A 27,123-nucleotide genomic window follows, 5' to 3' on the forward strand; every position below is an offset into this window, starting at 1 on the left:
AGTCGAGTCTGCATCTGGAGGAATTTTTTCGCAACCTCAGTGACTGAGCGCTGGAGAGTGGGTCTTCCTCCTCAAGGTCAATGATACTTGAGGTATCAAATGGTCTCATTTTCCCACTGTGGTCCAAAGAGAGGGTTGGGTGGGCCAGAATTGCAATCAGTCAAAAAAGATAGCAGCACACTGAACATGCCACCAGCATGGTGATGATAATTCCCTCACCGGCACCCTTAGGGATGAACCGGGGCACCAAGAAGCCGAGGAAGCCCCAGAACACATTCATCACAATGAGAGGCACCATGAGTCTGTTACATGCCACAGTTACTCCTGGAGCTACTGGCCCCTGCTCAGTAGCCTCACTTTGGTTCCACCTGGCACCAGCCCCCTACCAAATTTCTTAATTGAATAAAACTAAATGCATCACTCACTCTTGAAGGAAATTTTGAAAAGTACATATATAGAGAAGCCAAAAAAAATTTTTAGACTTAAAATTATTATGTCTAACTTGTTTTTCTTGGTAAAGATGCTTTTCTGTACATGGATCTTAGTACGATGTGTTATATAACTCCAAGGGATGACATTTAAATGCCATTCATACCAAGTATCATGTGAATGGTAACCTTGTGGTTGAACATCATGGAGGCCTTGCTGTCTGTACCCGGACCTTGTCTGGTAATTGTGAGGTCGATAGATACAGAATCTGCTGTGTCACATAATAAGACTTTAGGTATGTATTAATATGACTGCCAGAGCCAGCTACATAACTGGAAAATAAAAACGTAGTGTTCCTTGTCCAAAACAAACAGGAAAAAAATTTTCCTTTCTTCCACTGTTTCACTACTTATCTGTCATGGTATTTTGTTGTTTTTGTCTCTGTTGTTGTTTCAAATTTTCTATTTAATATTACATTCCTCCAGGTGCAGAGAAACTCAGAAGTGCAGACCCTTAAATGGACTTGGGGACTTCCCTAAAACTTACTGCACCAATTTCAATCCTCCATGTTTGTCCCAACCTTCTGCCCAGAGTGGATGCTGGCAGTGGCTGCTGGGCAGGAGCCCGAAGCAAGTGGGCAAGAACCCACCCCAGGGAGGTGCTAAGAGGTGAGAATGCACATGAGCTCCACATCCCTGGGTCATGCTCTGTTGTGTCACTGGGCTTCACATAAAATACACAAGATCAAAGATTAAATTTTTAAGAATTTTAAGACACAATCTCAGAACATTAAACCTCAAGAGGAGCATCCTTCTTCTTCTTTTTAATGTTTATTTATTTATTTTTGAGAGGGAGAGGCAGAAAGAGAGAGAGAGAGAGAGAGAGAGAGAGAGCTGGAGAGGGACAGAGAGAGAGAGGGAGAGAAAATCCCAAGCAGGCTCTGCATTGTCAGCTTGGAGTCCCATGCAGGGCTCGATCCTATGAACTATGAGATTGTGACCTGTACCAAAATCAAGTTCAGATGCTTAACTAACTGAGCCACTCAGGAGCCCCAGAGAAGCATCCTTCTGAGGGCAAGGTCCTGTGCTACCACACTGGTTGAGCACCCATGAAGCAGACCCTGATCACTACATAATTTATCATCTAAACCAAGACAATCTTGACAATAAAAGGGACACAACTCCAACTTTGCTGAGACAAGAGCTGTTAACCAACTTATTTGGGACAAATTGTGGTTAATAATAACTCTACAGAAAATACAACTCAAAAATATAGCCAATGAGTGTTGGTTTAGGAATAAGGGTGGCTTAAATCCAATGATTCCTGTTCCATTTCTGTATTTTTCTCATCCCTCTGCTCCCCTTCATGTCCTTTCATCCTGACACAATTACAATTATGATAATTACAATAGTTCCAGTCACTTATCTGGTTAAAACAATATCCAGAAGATGAACAAAGTTCTCTACAACACCCATCTTAGGTATTTCCAGAAAACAAAAGGTCATTCTAGAAGCCTCAGAAAACCCCTCCTTGAGTTGCATTGACTTGAATTGAATCACATGCCTATTTCTGAACCAATTATATCAAAAGAGACTGAATTAATTTTAAGCCTATTGGAACCACCCATGGAGATGGGAGTGGGGTCACTAATGGGCTCCCATGAAAAGTGTGAATTTCAAAGAAAATCAAGTTTTATTGAGAATATTCCTATTAGTAATGTGTAACCAGTGCAGATGCAGAATTGCCAACTAATAACGTTGACTGTATATATAAATAGACTTAAATGTCCTGGGTGAACAGAGCAGAATGATGAATATGAGCCCTGATCACATATGTAGTGACATGAATGGAGGCACAGGTAAGCTAGATACACACCAATTTCAGAAAAACTTGATCTTTTTGACAAGGTTCTCAGGACCCCCTGTGATTTTTATTACTGCTAACATCTCTCATTACTGTTGAGGAAGCAAAATTATACCTTATGTTCTTGGAGGTTTTTTTGTTTTTGTTTTTGTTTTTTATAAGCAGAGCCTGAAAATTAAATTGATATAAGACATCAATGGGAAAAACTTGCATGCTTTTATATTAGGGTGAACAGAGAGGCTATTGTGGAAAAGTAAACTATGTGGAAAAGCTAAAGGAAGATAAAAAAATTATTTTAACAAAGCCTGTATAAAATTCTCTCACTCTTGACTTCTCATCCTTGATGATAAGAATGTTACTTTTCTTCTACTATAGGGAAGACATTTTCACATGGGAATTTCATCTCCTGCTTTTAAGAAAAACGAAGGAAGGTTAGAGTATGCTTCTTACATCTGATATTTTTCATGTGCTTTCAACTCAAAAGAGTCAAACTACCAAAGTGGCATATTTTAGACTGATGTTTGGAACTCCTTCACTACCTATGGCGCATATAAGGAATCAGTCATAAAGAACTACTGAAAATGGTCCAAATGTGTGATGCTCAGTTAACTTGTGTTCTATCTCAAGCTCCTAGCATTTACTGAACACTGAATACATGCACATTAAATTAATTAAGGACAAAAGCATTATTAGGGCTGGAAAGTATCATTACATTTTTACAAAATTTCAGGAAAACATAACAGATTCATACTTAGGTGTATCTAATAAATTGATTAAAACATATAAAGAAAAACTAATAAAAGGACAGAGAGATGTTAACAAACTTATTATAGCTATGATCAAGTCCCCAAAGTTTATCTACAGATTAAACGTACTTCAAATGAAATCCCCCCAAATATTTTGCTTTCTAAAACATGTATGGAAAAGCAAAGGGCCATGAATAGCCAAGATAAACATGAATAAGGGTAAGGCCAGATGACTTCCCCACCAAATATCGACATTTACTTTCACTGGAGTAAGAAAATGATAGAAAAATTGACTAAAGTAATTTATTACACTCTTGATATTTATCAAAACTGGTTTTGAAAATTCCTGGGAATAGCATCAATCCTTTAGCTAAATGATACTGGAATAATTCATTATCCATATGGAGAAAAATAAAACTAAGTGCTTATTTTACTCCATATGAAAAATTATTCTAGATGGAATAAAGACAGCAAGACAAAACTTTGAAATTATTTACAGAAAATGAGGATATATTTATAATTTTGGGATTGAAAAGGATTTCCTAAACAATTTACAAAGATACCTATCATTAAATTTTGACAAATTTGCATACTTAAAAATTAAGAACTTCTGTTTACTAAAAGGCACCATAAAGAAAATGGGAATATATTTTCAATAAAGAATTATTATCCAGAATGCATAAAGAACTCTTCCAAATCAACATGAAGAAGACAACCAATGGGAAAAAAGAGTTATTACACGAACACAAATTTTGCCAAAAAGAATTATAAATGGTGATTAAGCATAAAAAGGATTTTCTATCTTACCCTTCATCACAAAATGAAGATTGAAATGAGATGAGATATTATTTTTCACCCAGTAGATTGACAGATGCTTATAGTCTGGAAATACCAGAATTTGGAGAGGACATTACTGATTGAAGCGACAATTGGTTTAGCCACATGTAAGAGATATTTAATATTAATAAAATATTAACATTTCATATTATTCTGTAAATGGGACTAGGGTTAGGCAGGGCAAAGCGATGAAAAGGAAGACATGTGTGAAAGCACGAAGATTGGAGACGCTCTAGTTATTAAGTTGGGAGGTATTCAAAGAAAGAGATGTTATTATTATATATTTTAATTTTTAAGGGCTATATATTTCTTGATATGCATTAATGATAACGTTAGAATAATAACACAAATACAATTTTACACATCAAATGAAGAAAACAGATTTAAAAATATATTGATAATTCTCCACCTGGAACATTTAGACAAAACCTATAAAATGTGTTTGAAGTTGTATAGTCAATTGCAGATCTGGCACAGGGACAGAGTTTCCCACTAGCTAACCTGGTGCATTTTCAAAAAGTACATACCTTTCAGTTTGCTGGATTAATAATTAGAACTTTGTAAGATTTATTTTTTTAAACCTAGAATTAAAATTTTTAAGTTGCGAGCCCACTAATTTGGGCTTGGCAACAATTCAAAGTGAATCAGGCTAACGTTTACCTTTGTACTATTTAAAATGAATAAGTACTTTAAACAAATTAATTGTGTTAAGATTTAAAGTTTAAAAAAAAGGATTCTCTTTTTAATTGTTTAAACTTTTCATGGATGCAAAAAATACTGACTGAACTCTAAATAATCACTCTTCTAATGACACATGAGGCTTATCTATTCATTTGAGTAGGATCTGAGAACTTTGTTTTGCAAGAGATGATTTTTCTTCAATGTATGAAACCGTAACTGTTTATAAAATATTCATAAGCTTAATTTTCCAATAATTCTAGTCACCTTTCTTTGTGGTTGAAAAATGGGTTCTTTTAATGCACAAGTCCCCTTTTAAATGACTATGAGTTATAACAAAACAAAACAAAAATGCTTGGTTACTCAGAAGACAAACACAAAACATTTCCTTATCCTAAATTTGACAGCGTAGCCTGGATTAGGATTAATATGGTTTGTACTGACCTAATCAAAAACAACCATAGAAAGGACAATTGGAAAGGTTCCAGAAGAAGAATGGTAAAAAAAGGAGAGTAATTAGGTTAATATGTTTAATGTTCTGAGAAGAAAACACATGGAGAAAGATTTCTCCTATTCCCTGGAATATAAGTATTCTCAATGAAAGTGACTGAAAGAAATGTTGGATAATCTAACTCCGTGAAGAAAATATCATTTAAATATAATGTGGGAAGGCACTTAAAGGACAGAGCACTTAACGAAGTGTATTTAGAGTATATTGATTACAGCCATAAATTTATATACTTCTTGTGTAGATAAATTCGTTACCGTGATCCATTCAAAATTACCATTTTAGATGGTATTACTCTATACAGAATGCTGGCAAACTCGAGTGAAGCTGATTTATTCAAGAGAATTATTCATTTAATTTCCACCATTTAGTATTTATGTTCCCTTTTCATTCATTTATTCATTTCATCTTTATTCATTTATGCATTTATCAAATATTCATTTAAATGAGTTTCATTATAACTACAGAAAGTATAGAGCGAGATTTGCAGTAAATTTATTCTTTTAATAGGTTTATTCTTGCAAAATCCTCTGAGCAGATAAAGTCTACTTGACCCATTATGTTCACATCTCTTTACATTTTTTACAACTTTCCCCTATCCATTTCGTTTCTTAATTTGGATGCTTTCCTTGAATTTTATTAAATTGCTTAGAATCAACCTTGGTAATCTATTTAATGTTTGACATACTAAATATTTATTTATGCAATGAATATATCATATGTTATGTTTTATAGTGCAGTCAATGAGGAGACTTTACCATTCATCAGTCAAGCAAACTTATTTCACTCTAGATAATATAGTAGCGTGTTGAGAGCTTTCCCTTTAAAACTATTCATATGTCACTAACATTGCCCATGGTCATTTGAGATTTTTCTTTTTTTTTTTATTTTTTTTTATTTAAAAAAAATTTTTTTTCAACGTTTATTTATTTTTGGGACAGAGAGAGACAGAGCATGAACGGGGGAGGGGCAGAGAGAGAGGAAGACACAGAATCGGAAACAGGCTCCAGGCTCTGAGCCATCAGCCCAGAGCCCGACGCGGGGCTCGAACTCAGGGACCGCGAGATCGTGACCTGGCTGAAGTCGGACGCTTAACCGACTGCGCCACCCAGGCGCCCCAAGATTTTTCTGCTTCAATATGTTTTTGGTTGTTGTTTCACTAAAATTAACTTGTTAGTTACAAAAATGTAAACTAATTACATTTCACATTGCTGGTAGAACTGTTATTATTATTATTTGTTTGTTTAATGATGATTGTGCATCTAGTTTTGCTAGTCCAATGGAGCCTGAAATCCTGCTTCCCTCTGAGCTTTGGCTGGGCCATATGCCCTCCTTTTTCTGCAAATGAACATTTTCCCACATATGCCAGCATGAGACAGGGACAGAGACAGGGACAGAGACACAGAGAAAATGGAGTGTTTTGTTTGTTTTGTTTTGTTTTATTAGCTTTCCACATTTTTAATTTGGTGCTAAGTGTTTTAAAGGTAGTTACTTAAGGAGCACCTGGGTGGCTCAGTTAAGCATCCAACTTCATCTCAGGTCATGATCTTACAGTTCATGAGTTTGAGCCCCATGTCTGGCTCTGTGCTGACAGCTCAGAGCCTAGAGCCTGTTTCAGATTCTGTGTCTCCCTCTCTCTCTGCTCCTCACCAATTCACGCTCTGTCTTTCAGAAATAAGTAAATGTAGAAAAAAAAAATTTAAATAAAAAAATAATAAATACAGGTAGTTAGTTACTAAGTAACTTTTTTCTTTTTTATACCCAGCCTTGGCATTCCTGTGCTCCTGTTTTTACATCTATTTCTTCCTACCCCCTTTACCTTATTTTGGTTTGGTTATTCATTTTGGCTCCCTTTTGTGGGTTACTGATTTTGGCTTCTTACCTAGCTGTGTTTTTTCACCCTTCCTTAGTTTCATCGTGTCCAAAAAGTGGGGGTCAGAGTCCCTTACTCAGGCAGTGCTATAGAAAAATAAACAAACAGTATACTTCCAGGCCGAGAGAGTTCTTTCTTCCCACTCCTCCTGTTATATTTTTTAAAAATCATGCAATGGAATCTGCTTGAAATTACTGTATGGAATTGCTTCTCTTACAAATTGATAACTACCAAAAGTAAATGAGTTAGTATCTTTTATACTAGCTTACGTTTTGACCACTAATAGTTCCTTTTTAATTATTTAGGCATTAGGCTTTCATTTAATATTTTTAAGTATTAAGCTTCCTGTTAAAGGGTGGGAGGGAAAAGATGCAAAGGTGGCAAACAATTATCGTTGTCTTTCCTTGGAGGTTCAATTTTTATTTGATGTCAGCATGGATATGCAGATAAACTCTATAATGCTAATAGCAATAACAGTATGAAAAGCATGGAGACGAATGAGTGTCAATATTGTAGCTGGCCGAAGAACTGAATGCAAAATTCCATTCACCATAAATTCTACAGAAATGTGATCTGGAAGATCATTGCTGAGGGGGGCACAAACAGTGTTGAAACTTACAGAATTTACAGAAAAGGTGAAAATAGATTCCATTTTATATATATCATGATGGTAAGTCATATTCAAAACAAGTGTGCTTAGGTGAAAGAAAGTGTGTTTTAAGTGCATTGTCTATTGTTTGTTTAAATTGCTTTTCCCCACTGTGTTCAAGCATTTACTTTAGGAATATTTTGAGATTATGGTACTTGTTATTTTTTAACTACAAGTGTAGTTTTAATAACAGGACATGATTTTTATATAAGTGATCATAATAATGTTTAGGGAAGTAGTAAATAGTAGCTTTATTATGAATTTAAATCTCTGTGATGTCAGTAGTTGAGCCATAAAGAAAACTTCTCCTGAAGGTCTTCTACCCAAGGTGTTCTGTACTGATGAGAATCTTAAGCAGCAACAGAGAGAGCTGAGTAATATTTGCATCAGTTTCTTGAGACTGTGTTTTGCTACTTTTGTTTTGGGAATCAAATATTACATATAACTGTCAGGTACATAAATACATATCCCTCAATTTTTATTGTTGCCACAGTTAAAATCTCACAAATAAGTTCCCTGCCACCCATCTCCCACCTATAATGGGCTATCTTCTAGGCGTTTTTTTTTTTTTTTTTTTTTTTTTTTTTTAAAGGCTCTACTCATTCTCTGTCAATTATAAATTCCATGCACAGTCCTTAGGATAGTCCTTCACAAGGCAGAGGGCCTGTCTCCAGATTTATCAATATCCTGAATGTACATCTTCAACTTCAACAACTGAATTGGAGCAGATGACATTCTTTTTAATGTCTCTATGCCTTTATACCTGGTGTTCCTTTGCCTAGAAGGCCCTACCCTCCTTTGCCCTGTAAATTCCTCATTCTCTGCATCAGCTCACTAGTCTCCTCTTTCCTGAGGCTTTCCATTAGAGTGTTAATTCCTAAAATCCCTCCCTTTTGTTGCTCCAACATAATTTTATTCACATCTTTAATAGTGTTATGTTACATGATATGGAAGGAGTACCATATAGTGGTTAAGATCACGACCACAAGTATCAGACTGAGTTCAACCCATGACACAGCAATTCCTAGAGCATAACCTTGGGTGAGTTATGTGAGTCCTCTGGACTTCAATCTCTGCATCTGTTAAAAAAAGGTGGGTAATAGGGGTGCCTGGGTGGCTCGGTTAGTCCACCGACTTCAGCTCAGGTCATGATCTCTTAGTTTGTGAGTTTGAGCGCCACGTCAAACTCTGTGCTGACAGATGGGAGCCTGGATCCTGCTTTGGATTCTGTATCTCCCTCTCTGTCTGCCCCTCCCCTGCTCACGTTCTGTGTCTCTCTATCTCTCAATAAATAAACGTTTAAAAAAAGGGGGGGGGGTAGTAATGGTAGGTCAAAAATAGTTGAATATTTCCTGCTTCAGCTTTGATAGGTAAAGAGCTCAGAGGCCACACTTCTGTGCTCACATGAAAAAGTGAAACAAACTGAAAACCAATTACTTTTCTTGGACCTATCAGAGAACTGAAGTTGCGGGGCAAACCGCCATCTTGAAATCTGGAGAGAGTCTCAGCCAGAGAGTCAGAGACCAGGTCTGCTTACCTGCAGCAGAAATCGCTGAAGGAATAAACTTGAGGAACACTTAAATGGCACTTTGGATGAATTGTGAGACCTGAGTGTGGACTAGTGAGAGCATGAGAAACTCCCAGGGTCAGCAGTCATCGGAGGACCCACATTTTTTAATAGGCTTTACATCCAGGTAAAGAAAAAGGGAGGCAATGTAAAAAGCTCCAGATCCCCAGAGCTGAAATAATTTGGGCAACAAGATAAAGTAGCATTGGATTACAACACAGAGTATAAAATAGGTACCCTGAGTCCATCCATGGCATAAATAAATGACTGAATAATTTAATAAATGGTGAAAAATAGACAAATATTTCATGCAGAGGAATTCCAAATTACTTAAGTAGCCACTCTGACATTGAGGAGTTAAAACATAACTCCCCACTAATTAAGTGTTGGCTGTGCATAGAGCATTTCTTTGAAAAGAAACCTGAAAACAAAAACAAAAACAAAAACTATCTTAAAGAAGTCATCAAGTTTAATAACAACAGTGGTAAATCATTTTGATATTATGCACCTTTGATATGATGCAGTGAAAATGGTAGCTAACCTCTGTGTTCTTCCACTTAACAACCCATAATCCCAGTCTAATCATGAGAAAAAATATCCGACAAATTCCAATAGTAAGTCACAAAACAAAATACCTGACTGGTACTCCTCAAAATTAAGTTCATCAAAAACAAGGTAAATCAAAGAAATTGTTAAAGTCAAGAGGAACTGAAGAAGATATGATAACCAAGTGTCATGCGGTATCGTGGATAGGATTTTGGAATTGAAGAAGAACGTTAGGTTAAAAATGAAGAAAATCTGAGTAAAGCATGGAGTTTGGAATCAGTAAGAATCAGTATTGGTTCATTAAATGATGGTTAATTTAATATGTCAACTTGACTGGGACACAGGGTACTCAGATATGTGGATAAACATTGTCCATGAGGGTGTTTCTGGATAAGATTAACATACTAATCAGTAGACTGAGTAAAGTGGATGGCCCTGCCCAATCCCAGTTGGTCCCAACCGATCCATTGGTGGCCTGAATAGAACAAAAGACAGGATGAGGGAGAAATTGCTCTTTCTATCTGACTGTTTTTGAAATGGGACCTGGTTCTCCTCCTGTACTTGGACTGGAATTTACACTGTCAGCTCTCCTGGGTCTCCAGGTTGTAGATGGCAGATCATGGTACTTTATAGCCTTCATAATCACATGAACCAGTTCTTTATAATAAATCTATGTATCATCTAGCTATGTTTGTATGTATATATGTGTGTATGTAGGTATGCATCCATCTATCATCGATCAACTACCTATCTATCTATCTATCTATCTATCTCCTATTGTTTGTTCCTCTGGAGAATGCTGACTACTACCCATACTAATATAAGATGTTAATAAGAAGAACTTGGTGTGGAATATATGAGAACTCTGTCCTATCTTTGCCATTTTTCTGTAAATCTAAGCCTACTCTAAGGTGAAAAGTTTACTTAAAACAAAGTTTGAATATTGGTAATTTAATAATGGTTGGCCTAGCTCTTCACAGAAGTATAATGCACACTAAGAGGTTAATCCATGTACGGTTCTTAGAACAATGACTGGTGCAAAGTAAATGTCAATAAATACTACCTATTATTATTAATATACCATGCATGTTTATCGGTTTTTCATTATTTTCCATTCTTCTGTCTCTTGTTGAGTCTTAGTATTTATTTTTGTAATCTCTAGAGATCAATTTTATTAGTTCTGCATGTGGCAGGCTTTGGAAATTTCATAGGAATGACCAGAATGTCTTACTCAATGAGTATTTACAGAGGATATCTTCTGCATTTTATACTAGTCGATCTATTATAGAAGTAGACAAAGGAATAGAAAATGTTTTTGAAGAAAACTACAGCTTATCTGGAGAGATTTCTAAAAATGTTTTTATCATTTATCTTGCTATTATTAATTTGAACTTTTATTTACTCTGTCTTCCTCCAAAATGGAGCTAAGGTAATAACCATGTGAGTTAACTAGGCAATAAATGGAAAGATATGGAAGTAATAATGTGGTGTCTATCGTGTAAATAAGTCTCTCAATGAAACATACATAATCCCTTCTGCCAGACATGTTTAAGAATTAAGTGATCTAAGTCACACAGATATGGATTTAATTTCTAGCCCTTGCAAGCTGTGTTCTTTTAGCAAGTTTCTTGACCTCTGTTTCAGTCAGTTTTATTTATATAGAGAGAAAAATGTGTAGTTGTTCTAAGGAATAGACAAAATAGGTGAAAGAGCTAAATAAAGTAATTAATGGGTGCTCAATAAACAACCACCGATACTTACACAGTATTGTCAGCAAGGAACACGTTATCTTGTTCAGTGAGGAAAATATTTGTTCATTTTGAACACTGGGTGTTGAAGAAAATATATCATGGAGCAGGTAGAATGTTACTGAGCACCTGCTATAATATCTGATTGTGATATTATATATCCAGTAAGTAAAATCAAACTGTTTTCTCAGGACTGGATTTTCAGTGGTCTTTTCCCTCCGTCTCCCTTTTTCAAATAGAACTGGAGTTGTACCTAAAGCAATTCTTAAGCCCCTAATACTATTCTATCTTAACCGTATTGATGCCTGAGATTAAAAATGAAAATAATACCAGTTCATTTCTTTATGGACTTTTTTTCATCTTTAATTGTAATTTCATTTCTCAAATGATACATTATTTCTTTGTCATTAACTCTCTTCATCCCATCTGGAATGTCTCTTTTTCATTGTCCTTCTTATTTCTTTTTTATTTATCTATGATAATGTGCCTGCTAGACTGTCATCTTTCTTTGCCAATTTTAGTTATGAAGTATATCTTGTATCTATTCTGATTTTCTCCCACAAATTGTGTCTTTTTTTATCTTTGTTTTCATAAATTGTATATTCTTTTCCCCTGCAGGTTTAATGACGCTTTTAGGAGTACAGATAATTTCCTGTCTCTGTTGGCTCCATTCTGGAAAGCATACAACTTTGAGATTAACCTACTTTACTGAACCTCTTGCTCATCATTTTCTTTCTCTGTTATAACAACATTGATGATTTTAAAAAGTACCCCTTAAAATCTTAGTTACCACTGAACTTGTACTTTCTTTGCTTCTTACCTATTGAATAGTTAGAGATATCATCAAAAAAACATGTTCAACAACAGTATAGGGTCATTTAAAGAAAAGAGCAAAAAATACTTTGGAGTTTTATTTATGGAAGGGTTCTGATCTTAAACTAGAAGTATTGATGGCAAGTTTTGATGCTCTTCAAAGAAGCAATTCTATTTTATTGCATGAATCAGTGTCAAGAAATTTCCTATCCCCAATAGCCCCATTTCTCAGTTTGAAGATGATCATCCATCAAATGCAATATGTATAATAAATTGAAGTCTGCCAAGAATTTATGTTCTTTGGATGAAGTTGAACTACGAGTTGAAACAAGTGTTATTTACCGTAGTACAGGGGATGAATATGAAAGAGTTAAGACTTAGTTTCATCATACACCACTAAGCAGCAGCTATTAGGAATCTTTGCTGGAGATTCTCCAGTAGATCAGGTAAAATAGTAAAGCTCAACAACAAAAAAATTCCTCCAGCTCACTTGTAAGTATAAGGGAAAGTGGATGCTCTTTCACAGGGTGGAAAGGCACTTATCATGTTGAAAGTACCAATTTAGCACTGAAGATTGCTAATGGTTGCTGCAAGATGAGTCACAATTTATAAGCATTCCTGGCAGAGTGCTGAAGGGTTTATAGCTTAGAGAACTGGGGGCTGTGGGGCTGTGTCTTAATTTCAGTGGAACTAGCAAAGATTTAACATCGTTCCTCTTTTCTTGTCAAAAGAAAAGTTTTACTTTTTTCCCCCGTAGAGCCTTGCATGTATATCTAGTTCAGCTTAGTGACATCAAAAATTCCACAGACCTCATGAATCTCCCTGAGGTGGGTGCCTGCCCTGAGGGAGCTGGCCCCGATCTGATATTTGTCATGGACTTGAACCCCTCCTGACATGGTGTTTCTGAGGTCTGTTCCACTGCTGGTCTCGCATGGCTACCCAGACTCCAGGAAAAGTAAAGCCAGTCTTCAGTGAAAAAGTTCTGAGAAGCTTTGGAATTCTAAATTGAAGTTTTCTGTCCTCTATCTTTTATTTAGAACTTAAAAAAAAAAAAAAGATTACATTAGCATCTCTTATTATGGCATAAAATAAACAAAAAGAACTAGTATTGACTGTCAGTCAAGTTAGGTACTCTTTTTGATGTTTTACGTACATTATTATTATTCCATTTATCCTAGGAGGAGATATTGTTACATTCATTTATGAATGGTACAGGGTGAAGCTGGACTTTGGAAGTCAGGCAATGCACTTGAGATCACTCAGCCAGTAAGCAGTGGAGACTGGATGAATCCGGGTTTCTGACTGAAAAGTTTGTATCCTTACTGACTTTTTTTTGCCATATTATTAAAATCTAAATTCAGAATGCCTAGATCTGCTCAAGAAGTGCATGGCTCTTAAACTCTAGTCCTTATGGCATACTGTTTTGTTATTCTCTTTGCATGTCAATATATGCTCTACTAAGATATAAATGGAAAACTCTTTCTTCTGATTCTCTTTGCCTGGCAGAACATCTGTACAATCTAAGCTTATCAGCATATTCACTGCCACACACAGAGTTGCTCAGAGAAGAATGAAGATCATCAGGCATGTGCATTTCATTGCTGCTTTCAGAGATTGCGTCTGTGTCCCATCAAATATACTGCTTTAGGGATACTGGCTTGACATAAGCAATACCTGAAATGGATAATTTCATGTATCATTCTTTTCTTGGAAATGGTAATATTCTGTGTCCACACTGAGATCAACTCTGAAGACTCTAGTACAAACATAATATAGTAAATGTTTTAAAGACACCAAAGTCCACTTCATCTCTTTCACTTTTATAAGTGAGGTCTGATTTAGACCCAGTGGATTACCCAAAAATTGTCACTAAAAATAAGATCTCACACCACTCCTTTTTAGATCCTGCCCAACCTTTGAATCATATTTCTTGTCCCTACTTTCACCAGCTCAGCTCCCTTCTGATTGAAATACCATTCTTCCATCTTCCCTCTTCCTGCCTCTCTGAGGAAATCCTAACCTTTTTTGCCTTGTTAGGATCACTATATTCACTAACAGAGAGTGGAAATTTTCTAGAGTAGTAAAAAGAGAACCAAATAGTTGAAACAAGTAGAAAATATTGTAGAGAGAAGGCAAGCTTATTGTTGGATGATCACCAGCAGTTTGCCATCAAGAATAAAACAGGTGGGGCGCCTGGGTGGCGCAGTCGGTTAAGCGTCCGACTTCAGCCAGGTCACGATCTCACAGTCCGGAGGTTCGAGCCCCGCGTCAGGCTCTGGGCTGATGGCTCAGAGCCTGGAGCCTGTTTCCAATTCTGTGTCTCCCTCTCTCTCTGCCCCTTGCCCGTTCATGCTCTGTCTCTCTCTGTCCCAAAAATAAATAAACGTTGAAAAAAAATATTAAAAAAAAAAAAAGAATAAAACAGGTAAATTTTGTGGAGCAAGTTGACATCAGGGTAGATATGAAGGTGGGGAAGTATAGTAGAGCCAGTGTGAGCAACATGCTGAAAGAATGTTACCACACCGTCAGCGAGAACCTTGCCTTCGGAGCCAGGTAGTTTGGCTCAAAGCCAGCTTTGCACTTTCTGAACTCATGATTTTGCATGTGTTATTCAATTTCCACAAGCCATGATTTTCTCACTTATATAATTAGGATGGTTCTAATGCCCCCTAACCCATAGGTTGTTGTAAGCATTAAACCAGTTAATCATCATGAAACAATGGACACAGTGTAAAGTGCTCAATAAGCAAAAGCAGTATGGATTTAATAATGAATACCTGTGGGGCGCCTGGGTGGCGCAGTCGGTTAAGCGTCCGACTTCAGCCAGGTCACGATCTCGCGGTCCGTGAGTTCGAGCCCCGCGTCGGGCTCTGGGCTGATGGCTCGGAGACTGGAGCCTGTTTCCGATTCTGTGTCTCCCTCTCTCTCTGCCCCTCCCCCGTTCATGCTCTGTCTCTCTCTCTGTCCCAAAAATAAATAAAAACGTTGAAAAAAAATTAAAAAAAAATGAATACCTGTGAAATCAGATGCTTTGTAATTTACTTATCTAGTGCCTGGCACATAGTAGACATTCATTAAATGTTGGTTTAATAAAGAAACCATATATTTGGAAGAATGGATTGGAGAGCAGAAACAAAAGAGAAGAAAGCACAAATCGCCTGGGTTTGAGGAACAAGTTAAAAGCAAAATCTGTTTCTTTGGTATTAAATAAGAAAATGAGATAGTCTCTGTTAATTCCTAGTGGTGGATTTTGCTGCCCCAAGCAACCTGCATGTTCTCTGGCATCCGTCTCTGAGTTGCTATGGACGATTTGGTGTCAGAGCGTGTGCTTCATGTTAAGCTTAAGGGATTTCAGCGGGAATAATCAGGATTTCTCGAATTCATGATGCTATGTATGATATCTGCTAAATGAGTTTGCCCAATGAAAATGGATATTTTTAAACTGTGGCTAACTTTAAAGCTGTAGCATTGGGTATCTGAGATACTCTTCAGAAGTACTGTATTTATAGGTTAGAAGGAGCAGCCAACTTCCACTGTGAGCTCAGGTGCTGATCCCTGGGAGCTAACATTCTTTTTTTAAAAAAAACTTGCTTCTACACAGGGCATTTCTCACAGTGCTGCCTTTGAGGGAAGATAAGGTGTTTTAGTCTTGTCTCGCCCACAAAAAACAGTGAACATTAGATTACATTTAAAGTACTGCATCGATTCCACCATAACTCTAGCATTTACTGTAAGGTATTCACATATAATTTCAGTATGAATTACTGTTCTCTAATTATGACTCTAATTATCTTTTTATACTCTGGGTCAGTTCATTAAAACTGTGCTACTCAGTGACTACTCTTTCATCTTCTTCAGTACAGCCATTGTCACAACCTTTTTTTTTGCCAAATGCTCATCTTCACATACTAAATCGAGGTTTGCCGGCAGCCTTCAACTGGCTATTTTATACATTTGGACATGTCTTTAGCCTAAGTGCGTTTCCTGTACTTTGAGAAATCCTTAAAGACTTTAAGAAAATATCTGAAGCTATTACTAGCAATACTAAAGTGCATTTCAACAGTATCGAAAAATGTAAATCTTTACATCAAGGCTTAAAAGCTTTCTCCTTTTACTTAACAGGAAAACTACATGGTTTAGGATATTCATCTGTCCAAAAGTAATTTTGAAGGTAAGAAATATCATAGTGAGTAAATTTGTTTGGTTTTGACATATACATTTAAAAAAGGAGCAAATAGAGAGAGAAGGTGCAGAACAATAAAATAATTTTGAACAAGGAATGTCTAATTTTATTATTACTGGTTGGGTTCAATTGTGGCTCCAAAAAAGATATGTCTACATCCTAACACCTGGAACCTGTGAATATGACCTTGTTTGGAATGGAATTCTTACTGGCCATATTTCCTTCTTAGGAGACAACCATTATATCCCATGTAGGCTTATTAAAAATATGATTTTCAATATTTGAATGTACACAGTATTTGAAAAAGTCTGAAGAATAAGTTATTAATTTTAGTCGTTTGTGTTTTATCATCCACATCCATAGTATATCTTGGCTCTAATGAAAAAATAATCAATAAGTCACTTCAGAGGATTACATCAATAGTTATTGAGAAATATATTACTATCACTCATTTGCACAACACTTTGTACCTGCAAAAGGGCATTTGTTTTATCTGGAAAGAAGGCTGAAGCATAAATTGTCTCAATGTGACTGATGCTGCTGCTGAGGCTATTCATTCATTCATTGATTAAATAAATATTTTTTTGAGCACTTACTATGTACCATTCTATGTGGTAGAGATACAAGGAATACATAAACATCTTTATGGATCTTATAATTTGTTGTGGGTAGAAGAAGGACTTTCAAAAAACATGAAAATAATAAACTGTATGTTATGTTAAAACATATATATCAGGTTAAACATCAAAAAGTGCTGTGTTAGAAGGGTTTCAAATAGAAATGGTCATATGTTTGATAAGTACTTGAGGGAAGTAAGGATATGAGTCATAAGGATACATGGGAAATGTTTTTCTAACACAATGTATAGTTGGTGCTAACATCTGTGCCTGAAACAGTAAGAAAGTCGGTGAGACCAAAGAGGAGGCAAATAGTAGATGAAGTCAAGGAGGTAACAAGGTCAAAATATAAAGGGTTTTTATGGCATTTGAGGATTTTGGCTTTTTTTCTGAATTCATTGCAAAAATTTTGGAAGGTTCAAATTAAAGTGATATGAACTAATTTATGATTTAAAGAAAACATTCCCTGTGCTGTGTAGAAATAGACAGTAGGTGTGAAAAGATATGGTCAGGAGATTCAGGTGGCTCTTGGCATAATGTAGGTCCAGGTTATCTGTACCAGGATTGAGCAGTATAGGTGATGAGAAGTGGTAAAACCAAACATGTTTTAATGCTGGATTGGATTTGGGGTATGAGAAAAAGAGAGAATTTAAAGATGATTTCAAGTCTTCTACTTGTCTAACTAGAAAGATTAAGTTGCCATTAAGTAGAATAGATAACGTGGATTTGGAGAGATAAGTTAACAAACATGCTAGCTTCCAGATATCTGAGATCCAAAATGCTGAGTAGGCAGTCAGAGATACACTGGCAGTCAGAGATTCAGGGGAGAAGGCCAGGACAGAAATGTGTATTTGGGAGTCATTAGCATATAGGTGCTATTTAAATGAAGGCAGATGAATGAGTCCACGGATGAAATGATGCAGAGAAAATAAGAGGTTCAAGGATAGTGTGGTGAACTCTACAGAATTTTACCTCAGTGACAGTGAAAGTAAACCATAATTTTGTGGTTCCAGAAATCCAATTAAAAAAAAAAAGTTCTTAAAGAGGAAGGCAGATCAACTTGACAGGCAGGTCAAGTATTATGATAGCTATTAATTGAGTATTGGATTTAGCAATGTCGAGGTCATTGCTGAATTGACAAGAACAATTTTGATGGACTGATAGGGGCAAAATCAATATTGGAGTGGATTCAGTGGACAATGGGCAGAGAGAAACTGGAGAGCAAAACTATTGACAGTTTTTTCAAGGGATTTAGCTGTAAGGGGAATGATGAAATAGAGAAGTGGTTGTATCAAAGTGACTTTTTAAAACACAGGTAAATTAGCAGGATAATTGCTCCTAGAAATGATGCAGCTGAGAGAAAAAACTTGATGATGTAGAAAATAAATGGGAAAGTACTAATGACACAAGTGTCGGCGAAAAAGAATGAACTTTTTACAGTGTAACTCAAATGTTTGGCATTAAGTATAACCCAATCAGTTCAACTCTAATAGCACAAGAGAAGCAATTGTGTGGGATCAGATGATAGCAGGCACCAATGTATGATGTTGGAGTTTCTTTCTGGTGGCTTTGATTTTCCTAGTGAAATAGCAAGACCATAAATTGAGAATAAGATGGGCAGGAATTTTAGAAGATGAGGAGAGGATAAGGTGAAATGTTCATCAAGGAGTGCGAGGGAGTAAATGAATGAAAAACCACATCATGATGATTGTGCAACATTATAGGGACACTTGAAGATCCTGACTTTGAATCTGAGATGAGACAAGGGTGCTTCTTCAGTGCCTTCACAGTACTGGCCAGTTATTTTGTAGATAATCTCTTGACCTGAGTCGAGATGTTTTCACAGGGTCAGACTGAGATCATGTATTTTTGCCAAAAATACCACTGAAGTGATGTCATGGCCTTCTCAGATCATCAATATTAGTGGTATGTGATATAAACATAACTTGTAAATTACTTGTCATGTTGGCTTTGATTCTTGTTTCAGGTGGTGTTTGCCAGGTTTCTCCACTGTAAACCTGGTATTTTCATCTTTGCAGTAAATAGGTGCCATGGGTGGGAATATCTTGAGATTACATAAAAGTCCCATTTCTCATAATTTTGCCCACTACCTTTAGCACGACCTTTTAGTGGTTCTTGTATGCAGTAAGTGTTACTGTGATATTAGCATAATGGTGACTCTCTATTTACATCATTCCTTGCATATTTACTAATTGGAGTACTACTGTAAAGAAGAGATGCCCCTTCTCTCACATTAATTTAATCATTAATTATTATATCAGAATGAATAAACAGACTGTATATAATAAATATATGCTATAAATATACAAAATGTATTCTATAGATACAATTAAATACTATGTTTTGTTGATTGAATTGTTCCATTTTTGGCCACTGTAAGTTCCTTTGAGTCATTCCAACATGCCTGAATTCTTTTCTGAGCATATTGTTACTTTCTAGAACCACAAGATATATCAGGGTCATCTTGTGTTTTTCTCTGCTTTAGTCCTAGAATCAGACTTTTTTCAAGATCTCTGGTTCCTTTTATTAGTAAATGGCATTTATAAATCAAAATCTGTGTGTTAGTTATATTTATTGCTAATAGTCCATTTCAGTGGGGAGTGCTAGGAAATACAAGATCTATTTCTGTAACTACTATCTATGTGTCTGTGTGTATGCAAAAGCTTGAGTTCATTCTGATGTCTCCAATTCTGATTTAATGCTACAGGGTTTGTTCTAACCTCTCTCTTTCAATATGTGTAGCTCTTTTTTCCCACATCTAGAACTAATTTCTCATTGTCCAAAAGGTATTTACTTATTTACTTGATCCTATTATATGTATAAAGTAGTTTCAGAGTTGCTACTTTGTATCCTTGTGGGGAAAAATACTAACTAGAACACAGTATTATGTACAATTCCTTTGAATTTAGCATTATAGTATGAAGTTTAAACGTATAAAACTTTGGTTTTCCAAAGTTAAGTAGTCTTTTATTTGCACCTACTTAATTTTTGCTTATGTATTCATTATAATACAATTAAATTTATCTCTTACTGTTTGCATTCCATTTTAAGTTTCCCTCACATCGTGGTTGGTTTTAAATTATTTGTTTTTGGGGTATGTGAAATATTCCCATGGTTTAAAAGTCAGAGTTCTACAAAAGGTGTACTCAGAGAAACTTCACCCTCCCTTCATCCTATTAACATATTCCCATTTACCCAATTCTTCTAAGCTATCCCCACATACATCTTCAGATAATCAATCTCATTAGTTTCTGGTTTATCCCTTTGCATTTCTTTGCACAAACAAGTGGATGTATGAATCTTTCTTTTTTGTAAGTTTGTTAATTTATTTTGAGAGAGACAGAGGTAGCATGAGTGGGGAAAGGGTAGAAGAGAGAGGGAGAGAGAGAATCCCAAGCAGGCTCCACACTGTCAGAGCAGAGCCGGATGTGGGGCTTGAACTCACAAACCGTGAGATCATGACTTGAGCCGAAGTCAAAAGTCAGATGCGTAACCGACTGAGGCACCTAGGCACCCCATGAATACTTTCTTACATTCTTTTTTTCTTACATGAAATATATCATACAAAAGACATACTTTTGCACTTTATTTTTCACAATATACAGTTTGCTTTGGTTTCACAACATATATCTGAATTCTATATCACATTAGTTCATAAACATATCCTTAATTCTTTTTACAGCTTTTTAATACTCTATTTTGTAGAAGCATCATAGTTTATCCAACCATCTCCTGTGTAAGGACATTTAGAGAAGAGTTGATTTCAACTAGTGTTATAATTTTGCTAGGTGAGGTGGTTAATATGACTCACTACACCATGGCAAGGTATATATTTTCTCCCTTTCCTAGTAGGAATATTATATTTCTCTGACCCTCTGATGTAAGCAGTGGGTGTATGATTTACTTTGGCTGAGGGCATGTATACAGAAGTAAAATGTGTAATTTCTAAGTAGAAGTTTTAAGAACTAGCTCACAGTTCACCATGTCTATTTATTCCTTTGCTGAAAAATGGGCAGTGTCTTTGATAGGGTTGCTCTGTTAGCCTGGAATAAAGACAGTGTTGGACAAAGCTTCAGTTAACCTATGGTGGCTGTGAAATATGATCAAGAAATAAACCATTGGGGCGCCTGGGTGGCGCAGTCAGTTAAGCGTCCGACTTCAGCCAGGTCACGATCTCGCGGTCCGGGAGTTCGAGCCCCGCGTCAGGCTCTGGGCTGATGGCTCAGAGCCTGGAGCCTGTTTCCGATTCTGTGTCTCCCTCTCTCTCTGCCCCTCCCCGTTCATGCTCTGTCTCTCTCTGTCCCAAAAATAAATAAACGTTAAAAAAAAAAAAAGAAATAAACCATTGTAGTTATATGCCACTAACAATTTGGCATCATATGTTGCCACAATATAATCTTGCCTAACTCTTCCGAAGTAACTAGGTAACATATCATATATATGCTAAAATAAGAAACAGAATCCCTGTTTTCTATATTAGTCTACTTAGTCTGCTATAACAAGATACTGCAATCTGGATGGCTTAAACAACAGAAACTTATTCCTCACAGTTCTAGAGGTTGAAGTCCAAGATAAACATGCTGGTTGGTTTCTGGGGAGACCTGTTTTCCTGGCCTGCAGTCAGCCACCTTCTTGTTGTGTTCCTCACACAGGTCTTTTCTGTATGCATGTGCAGAGACAGAGAGAGAGAGACAGACAGACAGACAGACAGATCTGGTGTCTTTTCTTCTTCTTCTAAGATACTGATTCTATTGGAATAGGTCCTCACCTTTGCAATTTCATTTAACCTTACTTAATTCCTTAAAGGTTTTATCTTCAATTATAGTCACGTAGAGGATTAAGCTACAATACATGAATTTGGGGGGAGGTTACCATTCAGTCCATAACATTATTATTAATTAATTATTAATTTTTGTAATTAATTTGTTAAAATGTACATTCAAGTTATAATAATCATTAAAGCATTATTATTCAGTTTGAATTATTTGACTACTAATTAGATAATATAACTTTATCTTAAAATGATATGTAATTGGCTAGAAATTGTTAAATTTCCCTGTATTATTGTTCTTGGATCATTTTCTTTGTCCAAGAAATTGCATTAGGTGCATTTGTTTTTGGCAATTCGGTAATGTAAATTCTTAAAATGGTGATCAATAACTGCTTGTATATACTACCTACTACATTTACCTACTACACACTTAACAATATGGGAATTGGTCTTGTCTTTACATTTTTTTCAAAGGAAATATGTAATAATATAGCAATTAAGGTAGCTCTTTAGTTATATAATCTTGAGCAGTATTCTCAGCTGTAAAATGGCAATAGTATTATATATATGTCACAGGCCAGGCATGCCTGTGTCCCAGGTTAGGATGCAATGGGTTGATTATGTATGTAAAGTATGTACCCCTATGTGAATGCTCCACAAAGTGAATTACAGAATGCAGATGAAAGTTTCTTGGTTATGTGACCACAAATCTCCTTGTTTACTTAATCATACAAATTAATTTATAAACATAGAGTAACTTAGAAATAATAATACATTTTTTAATACAAAAAAATTATAACAGTTCTTAAGTCCCATGGGATTTAACCTATACTATTCTCCATTTAGGGAAGCAAAATGTGATTTTAAGGACAGAATATATAACATTTTGGAATCACATGGCCTCTGTCTTTTCAAAGATGATATTTAGTGTCCTAGACTAAGATATAAGGAAATTAGTGGTAAGGGAATTTTTTTACTTTAGTCATTATTGAAAACTTCTGAATGAGTTTGACAAGAACTTGAATGCGATTGCCACCTGAATTTTATGTAGGTGCCTTCAGCTTGATGTTTCCATAACATTGCCTAACTATTTGCACAGTTTTTACTAGCTATCGCTAAAGGTAAAGTGAAGTCTTTTTCATTTACAAAATAGGAGCAGGTAAATGATGTCAGCAAAATGATGGCATGAGACTATCTAATGATAGTGCCCTCACAGAAACATCAATTTGAACAACTATGTCCACTGAAAAATACCACACAAGAGCCAAGGATTCCAGGTCAGGGATTATGGCACTGAAATTGGAAGAAAAAAAAAAAGATACAAAAAGGAGGGTAAGAAAGAAAGATTCACAGTACCTCCATTCACCTTTTCTCTCCAAGCCTGGGCAGCCCAGCATGAAGAGACATCCTTCCAATGGGAGGATAGTGATATGAGTGCCAAATTTACCACAGACCCCAGAGTTGACCCACCTGGCACCATTTTAACTCCCATGGCACCATGTGACCCCCTACAGGGTCCTGTAGTCCCAGCTTTCCAATCAGCTGACACAAACCTAGACTCAGGGTAGGCACCTGTAAACCTAGTCTCCTGGCTAGGCTCAGTGCCAGACCAACTACTGTGGCCCCTGCTCCTGATCTGCCCCAGCACCAGGATGGTCCCCACAGACCCAACATCTAGCCTGGTAGTGGCTCCAGACCTGCCCTAGTGCCAGACTGGCCCCAGGAACCCCAATCTCCCTGGAAACCAGGCTCCTGGCCTGTCCCAGTACTGGACCAGTCCTGCAAACCTAGAGGCTGAACAAATTATTTGAATAGCCATTTCACAGAATAATATAAAAAATGGTTAATAAGCACATGAAAAGTTGCTTAAAATCATTAGCCATTAGGCAAATGCATCTTAAAACCACACCCTGTAAAATGGCAATAATAAAAAAGACAAGCAATAACAAGTTTTGTCAAGGATGCAGAGAAACTGGAACCCTCATACATTGCTCATTGAAATGTAAAATGTCACAACCATTTTAGAAAATAGCTTGAAAGTTTTTTAAAAATGCTAAACCTATGTTACTATATGAGCCAGAAACACCATTCCTTGATTTCTATCAAAGAGAAATGAGAATATATAGCCATACAGAGACTTGTACACAAGTATTGACAAGAGCATTTTAAATAATGGGAAAAACTGAAAACTATAATGTTCATCAATAGTGAATGGGATGGACAAAATGCATTATATCCATACACTGGAATATAATTATTCATCAAGAAAAAGAATAGAGTACTGATACATAATACAACACGGAAGAATTTTAAAATATGCTAAGTGAAAGAAGCCAGACACAAAATAACATGTATGGTTTCATTTACATGTAATGTTCATATAAGAAATAGCCAGATCTATAGTGACAGAAGGTAGATTAGTAATTGTTTATTGATGGGGGGCTGTGCACTTTTATACACATACTATGCCTCAACAAAAATCTGACAAAATAAAAGTCAATCATGTATTTGGACAAAAAATAATCTTTATCAAGTAAAATAATTGACAATTATATGGTTATTTTCTGCTTACAGTCAAATACAATTAAATATGTTTTTTGAATCACTTGAAATCAAGAAGCATTTCATCATATTTCATTTGGATCAACACAGAAATTTAAAAAGACATTAAAATCATTTTGAAAGCAATAAAAAGTGGCATATGCCACACCATAATTTTGGGTCACAGCAAAATCTGCACTCATAGGAAAATATATGATATGAGTGTTTTAGTAGTAAGTAGTATAATAAAAATAAAAGAAGTTGTCCACTTATTTTTTAAACATAAAACAAAGAGGAAAGGAAGAACACATTAAAAGGAATATAGCTGAAAATTTAAAGTGCTAGAAAGAACAAACTATACAAAGTTTAGGTAAAGCCAATATTTTTCTTTTGAAAAGATAGAGGAAATAGATAAATCCAACAGGATCTCAGGGCTAAAGAAACAGTATAGATTAGGAATGCAAAAGGAAGACATACCCTAAAGTACAATGGAAATATGGTGCTTATGTCTTTAGACACAAATTGGAAAGCCTAGAGAAAATGGATAACTTTCTAGGCAATTTACATTATAAAAATAAACCTAAGAAGACGTAAAAAAAACTCGAAAAGACCTTTACGAATGGGAAGATGAGTAAAGGTCAACCTTAAAACAGGCGCTGGAACCTGACAGTTTCACAACTGAATTCTATATCATATTTAATGGATTTGTAGACCTTTAAATACTATTGAAACTATCTGTAATAGGAAAGATGAAATCTCCTAATTAATTTTATGAATCTAGAAAAGGGATAGTATCACAAAATTTTAATCTCACTTTTCTATATACAGAAATGTAAATTTTATGTACGATTTTTGCAAATAGAAACCCACACCTTTAACATAAATATAATGAGAGAATGTTATAATATGATTAATTAATTCATTATTAATATTAAAAAACAATGTTTTTATTTTTAATAGTAATAACCTCCAGGAATTAAATTTGGAAAAGAAAATATTTCAATCAAAGAGTGAATAAAACAATACTTAGTATATTAAAGAGGATGATAATCTATAAAAACTACAAATATCTTATTGATGGACATAAAACAATATTTGAATATGGAAAGCAAATCATTTTCTTGGGTGTGAATAATATACAATAAAAAAGCAATTTTCCCAAAGTTAATATATAACTTTAATATAATTAAATTAGAAAATCAACACCTTTTTTCATCTTTAGAATTAAATGAAGTGCTACTAAATTTTATCTTGAAGAATAAGCATGTAAAGAACAATGAGGGCAAGTGGTCTGTCTTACTAAATATCAGATAATACATATTTAGAAGCCACTATAATCAAGTCAATGTGGGAGAGTAGTCCCCCTTATCTGAGAGGCATATGCTCCAAGACCCTCACTGGATGCCTGAAATCATGAATAATACTGCACCCCATATATATATGCTTTTTCCTAAACATATGTACAGGCATGCATTATTTTATTGTGCTTTGCTTTATTGCACTTTGCAGATACTACATTTTTTATAAATTAAAGGTTTGTGTCAACCCTGGATCAAGTAATTCTTTGAGCACCATTTTTCCAATACCATTTGCTTACTTCATGTCTCTGTGTCACATGTTGGTAATTCTCCCAACACTACAAACGTTTTCATTATTACTACATTTGTTATGATGATCCACAATCAGTGATTAAAACTCATTAAAAGCTCAGATGATGGTAAGAAATTTTTAGCAATATTAAAGTATGTCCATCTTTGTAGACAAAATGCCTTTGCACACTTAATAGACTACAGTATAGTGTAAAGATAATTTGTACATGTACCAGGAAACCAAAAAATGTATTTGACTCACTTTATTGAGTTACTCACTTTATTGCAATGATCTGGAACCGAACCCATAATATCTCTGAGGTATGCCTGTACCTGTGATAAAGTTTAAAGTTTATAAATTAGATGCAGGAAGAAATTAACAACAATAATCATAATAAAATAGAGCAAGTATAACAATATACTGTAATCAAAGTTATGTGAATGTGGTCTTTCTCAAAATATCTTATTACACTGCATTCAACCTTCTTCATGTGATAATATGAAATGATAAAATGCCTACATGATGAGATGAAGTGAGGTGAATGGCACAGACATTCAGACAGCAGTAGGCTACTACTGACCTTTTGAAGATAGGCCAGAAGAGGGCCGTCTGCTTCCAGGTTGCTGTTGACCAGGGGAAATGAAACTGTGGAAAGCGAGACCATGGCTAAGCAGAGACTCCTGTATTGTCAAAGGACATGTATGGTTCCATATACATGTAATGTCCATATAAGAAATAACCAGATCTATAGTGGCAGAAGGTAGATTAGTAATTGTCCATTGATGGGGAGTGTGCACTTTTATATACATATACTATGCTTCAATAAAAATCTGACAAAATAAAAGTCAATCATGTATTTGGACAAAAAATAATCTTTATCAAATAAAATAGAAAGTTGTAAGAAAGACAACACAGAAATATATTACATTATACATAAGATTTTATTAATAGCAACAAGCATTGCATTTAACAGATAAAGTTTCATAACTTGGTTCAGTCTGACTAGTCTCTGATTGCTTTCATGCTGTATTAGTCTTTGGAGACTGCTTCCTAGCTCTTGTGTAAAAGAACTTCAATTTGCAGCAAGACTTATTTAGGAAACATCAAAACTGGACGCTGGTTCTAAGCAACGGCACTAAGTAC

General features: G+C 35.6%; 1 pseudogene; it reads right to left on the reverse strand.

Annotated features, from left to right (window-relative positions):
- LOC115522857 lies at positions 1-26,644 on the reverse strand (annotated as a pseudogene).
- Positions 26,645-27,123: the final 479 nt, after the last annotated feature.

Source organism: Lynx canadensis, chromosome C2, assembly GCF_007474595.2.
Source record: "Lynx canadensis isolate LIC74 chromosome C2, mLynCan4.pri.v2, whole genome shotgun sequence".
In the NCBI taxonomy this organism is placed as follows: domain Eukaryota; kingdom Metazoa; phylum Chordata; class Mammalia; order Carnivora; family Felidae; genus Lynx; species Lynx canadensis.